A 12,447-nucleotide genomic window follows, 5' to 3' on the forward strand; every position below is an offset into this window, starting at 1 on the left:
TAAATCCATTGGAGCAACAGCTCCACAGCTATATGTTTTATTACATTCAGGGCCATCCCTAGAGGGGTGCAGGGCCCAGGGCAGAAGTGATGAATCTGTCACTTCCGGGGCCCGACCCGTCACTTCTGGGACTGACCACGCTGGCCAATCGCACTGGCCCGCAGAGTCCCCCAAAATGCGGGGCCTGGAGCAGTCGCCCTGATTCGCCGTACCCAATGGATGGCTCTGATTACATTACAGTACTACATGACTTTCCTTTTTGCCTGAATGGTTAGCCAGTATTCTGGATCTTGTGGGTTGTTTCCATTAAGAAGAGAAAATTGACGAGGGAATCAGGTATTTCTATGATGCAACCCTGTTTATATACAAAGCGCACACAAAGTCCTGCTTCCCCAAACACCCCAGGAATCAAACAATAGGAGGCAGTTTCTTTGCTCACAGTTCCAAGGCTCTTTCCAGACAGCATTCTGGCCAAAGAGTTCTCTTGCTAAGTTCTTTCTCAAGGCCATGCTCCCACTCCCTTTCTGGCTGTCTCTTTGGCTTGACTGCTGCCTTCTCTTTTTGTTTCTTAGCTGCTTCTACTTGCAGACATGCACACCTCTATCAAACAATAAACAGCAAAACCACCCCACCCACATAGCTAAAACAATAGGAGCCACATGAAAGTACAGTCAGAAATTGAGCTATATTATGCCAAAAAAGAAGTTTAAGTGCTTCTGACATTTATCATGAGTGCAGCTTTCATACTCATCACATCAGCTCCATGGAACAGTCATATAGTAGGCTGAAATTGTCCAGCCCTTATCACTGCCAGAAAGTGAACTACTTTTTTTTTAAATAAAATTTTGAGCCAAAACAGTTAAACCATTTTGAATTAGGATACAGAGAGAGAGAGTGTGTTTGTTTGTTTGGGGGTGGGTGGGCGAGAAACACTTTTCTCAATATAAAATAATTCTTATGACTTTTCTGTGATCAATTCTAACACAGAAATATCTGAAGTTAAAATATACAAGCCCTCACTGATAAAAGTTGACTTTATGCTTTCTCCTGAAAATTGGTCAGGAGATCACAGAATCATAGGACTGCAAAGGACCTAGAGAGCTGTTCTAGTCCAGTCCCCTGCACTCATGGCAGAACTAATTATTATCTAGACCATCTCTGACAGGTATTTGTCCAACCTGCTCTTAAAAATCTCCAATCATGGAGATTCCACAATCTTCCTAGACAATTTATGCCAGTGCTTAACCACCTTGACAGTTAGGAAGTTTTTCCCCATGTCCAACCTACACTGCCCTTGCTGCAATTACAGCCCATTGCTTCTTGTCCTATCTTCAGAGGTTAAAAAGAACAATTTGTCTCCCTCTTCCTTGTAACAACTTTTTGTGTACTTAAAAATTATCATGTCCCCTCTGAATCTTCTCTTCTCCATACTAAACAAACCCAGTTTTTTCAATCTTCCTTCATAGGTCATATTTCCTAGACCTTTAATCATTTTTGTTGCTCTTCTCTGGACTGTCTCCATTTTGTCCACATCTTTCCTGAAGTGTGGCACCCAGGTCTGGACACAATACTCCAGCTGAGGCCTAATCAGTGGAGAGTAGAGCTAAAGAATTACTTCTTGTGTCTTGCATACAACACTCTTGCTAATACATCCCAGAATGATGTTTGCCTTTTTTGCAACAGTGTTACCCTGTTGACTCATATTTAGATTGTGATCTACTATAACCCCCAGCTCCTTTTCTGCAGTACTCCTTCGTAGGCAGTCATTTCCCATTTTGTATGTGTGCAACTGATTGTTCCTTCCTAAGTGGAGTACTTTGCATTTGCAGATTCAGATTTGCCTGTGTTTTATGAACCTTTGAAAATCATACTGTGGCATGTAATTTTTTAAAATAACGATGGTATTTTTTACATTTTACCTAATATTCAAGATGAACATAGTCTATACTGTGTACACAGATGTGTGTGAATAATTATCTGTGTACTAAAATGTACTGAAATTTTGTTCATCAAATGGGGCAGGATTCCACAGGGCAAAAGGAACTTGTGATTTTGCAGAAGTATAACTTTGTGTGGTCAATGGCATGGAGCTCAGCCACATGTTCCTCTTTTGCCCTACATGGTGCTTCACTGCTTTAGTTCTCACTCAGCCTCCTAGGGCTGATGTCTGTGTAGGGAACTGCTTCTAGATGGTTCATGTGCATGTTTCATGGATTTGGATATGAATATTCTTCTGCATATCTTCCTTAGCTGCTTGAGCACATGAAATAATGCAAAACAGCCCTGCTCCAGCAGATATGTACACTTTAGCTCTGTTTACCTGACCCTTAGTTGCTAATTTTATGGGTCAGAGCCTCACCCTGGCCCCTTTTATACTGGGTAAAAGGGGTAGAGTGATATAAAGGGGCCTTAAATCCCTTATACCCAGTCAGAGGAGACCTTTCCCCTAGCATATGCACTGCAGAAGACAGATGTCAGGTGTCCTTCCAAGAGTCTGCATGCAAGCCTCACTATTGGAGGTGGGATGGGTGTGGTAGGGATGGAGCCACCGCACACAGAACTGCTGAGATTCTAGGCGGTACTGTCACCTATAGGACAGGCCTAGGAACAAGGCTGCCATAACTTAGGCTCCTAGGGCTAAGTTATGTTGAGAGTCTCTCCAGCCTCTAGAGCAGCCCAGGATTGGGAAGATGTAAAGGTGGCCTAAAGCCATTATAGCCCCTCTACCCTCTGGGCTGGGAGTTCTGTGGTGCACCTTTTACAGGCAAAGCACAGAATCTCACCCTATATTTAGAACTTGTTCCCATAACTCAAATTAGGAGTATAAATCATGGTACTGAATTTTTTCAGTAGATTATTACTGGTGTGGGGCAGATAAATTTCAGCAGAAGTATGCTCGGCAGCAATGTTAAATTGGGATGCAATGATAATGCTGTGCTGCTTGCATCCTCTTTTGTGTGAAAAGCTTTCTAACTGGTTTGTCAGGAATGAAAACAAGACTTAAGAATAATTTTTGCTCCTGCCTCCAAAATCTTCATTTTGTACAGTAGGTTTAGAATATGAATTACAGGTGTGGACAGATGATTAATTTTTAATTAAATAATTGTCTATGCTCTTAGATGCTCTGTCTGCCTCTTACATCATCTGAGGGCAGAATTTGGCTCTAAACATTTATCTGGGGAGAAAAAAAATCACAGAAGGAATTACGCAGATTTTGCAAAACAAACAGATGTAAGAAAAATAAAATAGTGCTAGGTACTATACACACATGATAAAGACAGTTCCTGCCCCAAAGAGCTTACAATCTAAATATGCCAGGCAGACAAAGGAAATAAGGGAAAAGGGGGAAATAGACATAGGAAGGTGAAGTGATTTTGCCCAATGTTACCTGGCATGTCAGTAGCAGAACTGAGAGAACATGTTTTCTAATACAATGCATTGCTCCACTGTACACAAAGCCACAGAAGGAGAAATGCCTCACAGCTTCTTGGGCTTAAAATATTGGACAGAAAAAAAACCATTTGAGTGGAACTAACCAACACCCTTTTTAGCAAACTCTAAAGAGTTGAGAAGGCCTGAATATACCATTAAAACTGAACTATCCTGTCACCAAATTTTTCCTTCCAGAGGAGAGTGGAGATATATCACAAAGCAGTATGGAGACACTGACACACACTGTGCCAATGCAGCAAAGAGTCCTGTGGCACCTTATAGACTAACAGACGTATTGGAGCATGAGCTTTCGTGGGTGAATACCCACTTCGTCGGATGCATGTAATGGAAATTTCCAGGGGCAGGTATATATAAGCAAGCAGGAAGCAGGCTAGAGATAACAAGGTTAGATCAATCAGGGAGGATGAGGCCCTGTTCCAGCAGTTGAGGTGTGAAAACCAAGGGAGGAGAAACTGGTTTTGTAATTGGCAAGCCATTCACAGTCTTTGTTTAATCCTGAGCTGATGGTGTCAAATTTGCAGATGAACTGAAGTTCAGCAGTTTCTCTTTGAAGTCTGGTCCTGAAGTTTTTTTGCTGCAGGATGGCTACCTTTAGATCTGCTATTGTCCAGAGAGATTGAAGTGTTCTCCTACAGGTTTTTGTATGTTGCCATTCCTAATATCTGATTTGTGCCCATTTATCCTTTTCCGTAGGGACTGTCCAGTTTGGCCGATGTACATAGCAGAGGGGCATTGCTGGCATACGATGGCGTATGTTACATTGGTGGACGTGCAGGTGAATGAACCGGTGATGGTGTGGCCGATCTGGTTAGGTCCTGTGATGGTGTCGCTGGTGTAGATATGTGGGCAGAGTCGGCATCGAGGTTTGTTGCATGAATTGGTTCCTGAGTTAGAGTTACTATGGTGCAGTGTGCAGTTACTGGTAAGAATATGCTTCAATATGCTGCCAATGTTGTGCCTATTGTAATCAACCTGCTGGCTCAATACCAGGCAGTGTGCAAACCCTCTATGCAAAATCTAGCTACCAGAAGATCTATACCCTCAGAGTACAGGAAAGGGAAGTACAGTGTGAGGTCACAGGGAATTAGGCTAGAAAGGAAGCAAAGGTTGCATGAGAATAATAGGAGGCCAGAGGTAGCAGTCTGAGAGCTAGTTGAAGAAGGAAGTCTGGATAGCAGGTGGCCTAACAGCTGGGACTGGAGGGCTGGAGAACTGGGCTGAGACATATCCTGCTGCTGGCAGGGGATCAGCATTAGCCACAGGAGAAGTCACAGGACAATGGCCTGGAGGCAAGAAGACAGGGCTAAAGAATTATTCTAGGACCTTACCATCTTATATTTCCTCTTTAGACTTGAGTGTCCTCAAAGGCTGGGTTGTGAACTGTTGGGGCATATCTGTTTTTTTATTAGAATCATAGAATATCAGGGTTGGAAGGGACCTCAGGAGGTCATCTAGTCCAACCCCCTGCTCAAAGCAGGACCAATCCCCAACTAAATCATCCCAGCCAGGACTTTGTCAAGCCTGACCTTAAAAACCTCTAAGGAAAGAGATTCCACCACCTCCCTAGGTAACACATTCCAGTGCTGCACACCCTCCTAGTGAAATTTTTTTCCCTAATATCCAACCTAAACCTGCCCCACTGCAACTTGAGACCATTACTCCTTGTTCTGTCACCTGCTACCACTGAGAACAGCTGAGCTCCATCCTCTTTGGAACCCCCGTTCAGGTAGCTAAAGGCTGCTATCAAATCCCCCCTGACTCTTCTCTTCTGCAGACTAAACAATCCCAGTTCCCTCAGCCTCTCCTCATAAGTCATGTGCTCAAGCACCCTAATCATTTTTGTTGCCCTCTGCTGGACTCTTTCCAGTTTTTCCACATCCTTCTTGTAGTGTGGGGCCCAAAACTGGACACAGTACTCCAGATGAGGCCTCACCAATGCCGAACAGAGGGGAATGATCACATCCCTTGATCTGCTGGCAATGTTCCTACTTATACAGCCCAGAATGCCATTAGCCTTCTTGGCAACAAGGGCACACTGACTCATATCCAGCTTCTTGTCCACTGTAACCTGTAGGTTAATAATAATAATAACACTGCTCTACAGGCAAAATGCTTCTGAAATAAATGTAGTCCAACTTTACTAATTCTGGGTCACTGAAAACGAAAATGATGCTTAAAATTGTTGATTGGCTCTAGTTTTCAAGTTATGCTATTGGGTCAGTATATACGACCCTTGACTTGGGAATAGCGGAGGATACGTGAATTATAAAGGGAAGGGATCTCAATTTAAACCAGAAATGACTAAAATACATCTTTGACTGGATCTATGAATAAATCTATGACTGGGTTTGGACAGTACTTGCTTTTTAGGCAAAACAATGAATGATGCAATCTGAAGCTGGTATTGCGTCATACATGATATGAATTGCATCATGTTATTCCTAGAAGTCATGAATGATGCAATCATAACAAAGCTTACATCACTCTGCTGAACAAATTGCCCTATATCAGCTCTAGAAATCATACAGTGTCGTGCTCTCTTATTTGTCAATGTTTGATTTTGCAAAGGGACACATTTCTGTTTAGCCAAAGTGAGCAGAGATGCCTCGTACTTGTGTGAACAGTGCAGATAACTTCTGCTATGTTTGTGGTGAAGTGACGTTTGGCATCACAAAAGCGCAGTATAACCACTATGGTTAAGAAAGCCTATCACCTTTATTTTGGCTGCAAAATTGGAGATCAGGACAAGAGGTGGGCCACATATGCTGCAACACTTGTGCAACAAATCTTCGCCAGTGGTTGAACAGGAAAAGGAAATCTATGCCTTTTGCAGTGATTTGGAGAGAGCCAACAGATCATACCAGCAATTGTTACTTCTGCTTGGTGCTTCCAGTTGGGAAAGGTGTGTCAACGAAGAAAAAGTGGACTGTGCATTATCCAAACATTCCATCAGCTATACGTCCAGTACCCCACGGAGAAGGACTGCCGGTTCCTGATGCACCAGAATCATTCTCACTTGAGTCAGACGAGGAAGAGGAAGAGGATGAAACTTCTGGTCCTGAACCATCAATGTCACAGGACCCACATTTTCTCCCATCCTCCTCCTCTGAACCACACCTCATAACACAAGGTGAACTGAATGACCTTGTCAGGGATTTGGAACTACCCAAGAGTAAGGCAGAGCTGTTGGGCTCCAGACTACAGCAGTGGAATCTCCTGGCAGGTGATGTTAGGGTTTCCATGTTCCGGGACCGTCAAAAGGATCTTGACCCATTCTTCTTCATGGAAGGTGATCTTGTAGCCTGCAACAACATCGATGGTGTGATGGCAGCCCTCAACATCGTTCACAATCCAGATGAGTGGAGACTGTTCATTGATTCATCGAAGACGAATCTTAAAGCTGTTTTACTGCATAATGGCAATGTTTTGCCATCAATTCCAGTTGGTCATGCAGTCCATATGAAGGAAACCTATGACAACATGAAACAACTTTTGAGGTGCATAAACTATGACCAACATCAGTGGCAGCTTTGTGGCGATTTGAAGGTTGTTGCTCTCTTGCTTGGTCTGCAGACTGGATACACAAAGTACTGCTGTTTTCTCTGCGAATGGGATAGTCGTGCAAGAGATTCCCACTACATCAAGAAAGATTGGCCACTCCAACAGTCATTGGAGCTGGGGAGGAAAAGTGTTCAGCTTTTCCTACCACCCTTACACATCAAGCATGATCTGATGAAGAACTTTGTCAAGGCCATTGACAAAACACAAGCAGCTTTCAAGTACCTCCGTAGAAAATTTCCAAGGTTAAGTGAAGCTAAGATAAAGGAAGGTGTCTTTGTTGGTCCTCAGATTCGTGAACTTCTTCGAGATGATCCACTGCGTGGCAAGGAAAAGACGGCATGGAAAGCCTTCCAGTTAGTGCCAATAAATTTTCCCGGAAACAACAAGGCAGACAACTATAGGTTGTTGGTGGAAAACCTCCTCAAGGCATACAAAAGCCTTGGTTGCAACATGTCACTAAAGATACATTTTTTGCACTCTCATCTAGATTTTCTTTCCAACGAACTGCGGAGCAGTGAGCGACGAGCACGGCGAGTGATTTCACCAGGACATTGCAACAATGGAGAAACGCTATCAGGGCAAATGGAGCCCATCAATGCTTGCAGACTATTGCTGGACAGTGACAAGGGATGCTCCATTTAATGAATACAAGAGACAAGCCAAGAAGCGCCGAGTAGACACTCAATAGGACTAAACTATGTACATAATAGTTTTTTGCCTTTTGTTTCATAATAAATTTTAGTTAGATAACCCTTTTGCTGATTTTTAAAGTGTTACATAAACAGGACAGGTGAAATATTATCATGTAAAACAACCATAAACACATGAAAAGACCTAGGTTTACAATTTATGATTAAAACTCTACTATCTACACAATATACATAGACATAAAATGTAAAAACTTAAATAACTTAGAAACAGTAGCCAATCAGTTGTTTTAATTGTCATATTTGAACTCAGCACATCAAAATACATAATAAATAGAACATTTTATCTCTGAAGCAGACGACTTCTCAAAAATTTTAGAGCAGTGTAATTGGAGATATACCAATCTCCTAGAACTGGAAGGGACCTTGAAAGGTCATTGAGTCCAGCCCCCTGCCTTCACTAGCAGGACCAAGTACTGATTTTTACCCCAGATCCCTAAGTGGCCCCCTCAAGGATTGAATTCACAACCCTGGGTTTAGCAGGCCAATGTTCAAACCACTGAGCTATCCCTCCCCCCAGAAAAGTAGATCCTTTTCTGCAGAACTGCTGCTTAGCCACTTGGTCCCTAGTCTGTAGCAGTGCATGGGATTCTTCCGTCCTAAAGTAAGTGCACCTATGGTATAGGCCCTCTTATTTCTGGCAGCCCTTGTAAAGGAATCCTCATTGTTACTTGCAGTTAGATCCTAGTGCTTGGCACAACCATAGTACTTGCCTCCAAGCTCATACAGTATTGCCAATGCTACATGTACAAAAATCATGAGTCAGACCCTCCCCCATCACAATCATGTGATTGGCTTTAAAATAATGAGATTTGCTAAAAATAATACATATGGGTGGAAGGTGTTATTTGCCTTCTGATTTTTGATGCTTTAAGGGGAAGCCACCTGCCCCCAAAATGTCAGTGTGGTTTCCAGGATCAAAATCCAGTTTTAAATACACATGCTAAATGCATCCCTCCCACTGGCTGTTCAGAGGGGATCCCCTTACCATCTACTAGCCCCTGGGTATTCTATGCCTCTTTCACACCCATCACTATCCTCTGCACCGTTCTCAGTCTCTTCCTGCTCCTCACATAACTTTTCCCCTCAGACTCCTCCTGCTCCCCATACTCCTGCAACCCTACATCTGCCTCATGCTCCTTTTACAGAGTCTCCGCTGTGCCTTCGAGTTCCTGTCTCCTAACGGTGTCCTGGCTAATATCCCAAGCCAGAAAGTGGCAGCAATCTTGCCTATGGACATGCCTTTGGTTATTAAGGACAGACTCAGTCCCACACCCTGACAGACTGTAGGGTAATGGTTGCCATCTTGCTGGCTTCAGCCCATTGACAGTAATGAGGAATAGTAGCCATTTCAAATAAGAGAAAATTCACAAGTTGGCAGCTTTTCTTCGTATTTTCATGAGACAAGTAAAAACCACCCCCAAACCCACTAAGGTCATGATAAACTTGTGAGATATAGCAACACTGCCCATGGTACACGCAGCATGCTACCAGGCACCAGGGAACTTGTGTACCACCACACTTCGCAATGACTCCCTGCAGCAGGTGCAGTTACACTATCTTGTGGCTGTCATTATGCCACTTTTCTTTAGCACTAAACTCACAATTAAAAAAACCCATAATCTTTCTTCCCACCTCTTCACACCCCCAAAGAAAAGGTGATGCTACATAGAAAAAAGACCCAGGATGGAGGCTATAAGAAAAACAATGTTCCAGGAAACTTTAAATAGTGTGAGATTAATTTGTCAAGCTTATACATTTGTTTTTAACTTTGGTGTCATGATTCTGCATAAAGTGAAATAATACCAGGAAATAAAGGCAAAATGCAAAGTAAATTTACCAGCTACCATTGACTAGGTTGATGACTACTTATAAGTGTCACAGGTAGTTTATGCCCATCTTCATTTAACCTAGTTCTTGCCTCACACACTTCCTGTTTGTTTATTCATCTTTCACTATCTTAGACTGTGATCTCTCTGTGGCATGGACTGTCTTATGTCTTATTTATTTGTATAGTGCCTAGGATAACAGGAAACTGATCCATATTTAGGATCCCTGTGCACTACTGAAATAGTGTAATAAAATGGGTCTGACTGGTATGAGACCCACTATTTAAAATCAGTACTTGCCTACAGTTATCATTTAGAAGTCATTTATAGTACTACATTCAGCCTATATGCAGAATAGGATTTCTGTCATAATAGCTGGCAAATATTTTTAATGGTTTATACTAAAATGAGTAGCTAGAGATAACGGCTTCCAAAACTGCTAAACTAAACAAGAAGGTTAAGCAAGTCAAAGAGAGAATTCAGCAAACTGAAGGAAAGGTCTGGCATAAATTTTACATGGATTGTAAATGCTACAGGGCAGGGACAGTCATTTAGTTTTATGTTAGTACCGCTGGGTCCTGGTCTATGACTGGGATGCCTAGGCACTATCACAATACAAATTAATAATTAATAAACTGCTGCCCCAGATAAAACACTTAGTGAAAGTAATCTTGTCTTTAAATTTAGTTGAGCTGTAGCAAATTATATTTATTGTGGAAATATGAGCATAATCAGAGCCCCATTTGTGAAGGAGTCTCTACTGAGTATTGGAAAGTATTGTTGGAAATGAAATGAAATGCAGGAAATTAAATAGGTAGACAGAACGAAGCAGAAAATTAATTGTCAGGCTGACTGGTACCAAGAACAGTGAGGCAAAGCTCCTGGCTAAGAAATAAATAAAAAAAAACAAAAAAAACTTTTTATCTTTTCTCTGAGGATAGAAGATTTTCATTCTAACACCATGACTCTAACAATGCCATGACTCAAACTCAAAGGAAAAAAAAAGTTAGAGATTTTAATACAGAGCTGTACTGGTTCATGGCAAGGTATTCTAAATCTTCCATTCTGTGGGTAAATTGTTCCAAAATTACCTAAGTGACTTAGGAGCCAAAATTCCATTAACTTTCAAAGTCAGTAGGACTTAGCACTATTTTTTATCTTGGCCTCTGACACACTTTGTGGGTATAAGATTTTTTCTGTTACCCCTTCCCAGAAATGGGATCTCATGATCCAGCTGTCCTAGCCCCCAGGATCGGTCCTGACCTCGCACATAAATACCTCAGCTGCTTAAGCACACTCCTCCTCAGAACTCCAATCTTGTGGGCCCTCTGGGTTACAGTTGAGCTCTCCAGGAACACAGGATAGTTTAGCACAGGGGTAGGCACCTATGACACAGGTGCCGAAGTCGGCATGTGAGCCGATTTTCAGTGGCACTCACACTGCCTGGGTCCTGGCCACCAGTCTGGGGGGCTCTGCATTTTAATTTAATTTTAAATGAAGCTTCTTAAACATTTAAAAAACCTTATTTACTTTACATACAACAATAGTTTAGTTATATATTATAGACTTATAGAAATAGACCTTCTAAAAACGGTAAAATGTATTACTGGCACGCAAAACCTTAAATTAGAGTGAATAAATGAAGACTCGGCTCACCACTTCTGAAAGGTTGCCAACCCCTGGTTTAGCACATAATACACAGATGTTGATTCCTAAACCAGTCATCCATTACTTTGCTAGCACAAGAGAAATACAGATAGAGACAAAATAGTAAAACATCTAAACACTCTTCCCTGCCTCAGTTTCCTCACCATTCTGAAGCATTTTTGGGATTTGGTCAGAGTCCTCTAGGGTGTCTAGGATCTGCCCCCTCCAATATATGGCCTCTCCTTTGAATCGTGGAGTCTCTCTCCATCTCCAGCTAGCTTTCTTCTTCTAGGTCCCACAGTTAAAAAACAACCCTCCTATGAAATAAACCCCCATTTGTTCCTCTCTTCTGCCCATGCTTCCTCTGTTTTGTGAGTCTCTCTGAGGTTATAAATCTTAGCACAGACATCTGTTTTTTTGGTGCTGCTTCTGGGGAAATTCCATTCCTTCAAACTCCAGCCTGCCTTTGTAGAGAAATTGGAGAAAACTGGCTTTATTTAGGATGCAAGGGTTTTTTTGGGGGTGGGAGGGGTGGGGGGCTGTTTTTGGTTCTCTCCAGGTTCTCTCTCAAGATCTATTCAGGTGCTGATAGTCCTTTATGATCAGCCTTTTCATGGACAGACATGCAAGTGCCACTGCCTATCTCCTTAGCACAAGGAGCATAAGGTAGAACAAAATACAGTTATAAGAAATAAGGATAAAGGCAGTTCAAAATCAAACTGGAATTCATATGTTGTATACAGATTCCCAAAAAATTCACACCATGGCTAGGTCGCTTGATTACACTTAGTTCTCAATGGCCCTACCTCCTTTATCTACAGGCAGAATTGGTCAAATACCTGAAAAACTGATCTGTTGAAAAAAGTTATTAAATTGAAAAAGGCAAAAATCCATCAAATAATTTGACAAAATCTGAACACCTCTGCCTGAAGACAGGTAGTACTCAAATACTTGCCTGCATTTGAAAACATCAACTAAATCACTTGTGATTGCTCAGAGTGGAACATTCAGTTGTAAGTATCCAAGTACATGTACACCAACAGAAAATGGCTTTTGAAAAATAAACTTTATCTATGTAATAACCAAGACTGCTACAAGAACTGAACTCTATTGTACAGAGGTATTTTGCTTTCTTTTTCAGCTGATCACTAGGATCTGGAATCTCTGTTGGAGCTAGCTATGCATGGTGTATGATGTAATATAATTCAAAGCATAATAAACAAAACATTTAAGAGATTCACATGGTAAGG

The 12,447-nt window shown here is 41.9% G+C and overlaps 1 long non-coding RNA gene across 2 annotated transcripts in view; it reads right to left on the reverse strand.

Annotated features, from left to right (window-relative positions):
• LOC120400382 overlaps positions 1-11,516 on the reverse strand; it is a 37,167-nt gene extending 25,651 nt beyond the window's left edge. For both annotated transcript variants that reach the window (XR_005595786.1, XR_005595785.1), the window contains exon 1: positions 11,362-11,516. This is a non-coding gene — a long non-coding RNA (uncharacterized LOC120400382). The remainder of the gene's footprint in view (positions 1-11,361) is intronic.
• Positions 11,517-12,447: the final 931 nt, after the last annotated feature.

Source organism: Mauremys reevesii, linkage group 3 (assembly GCF_016161935.1).
Source record: "Mauremys reevesii isolate NIE-2019 linkage group 3, ASM1616193v1, whole genome shotgun sequence".
NCBI lineage: Eukaryota > Metazoa > Chordata > Testudines > Geoemydidae > Mauremys > Mauremys reevesii.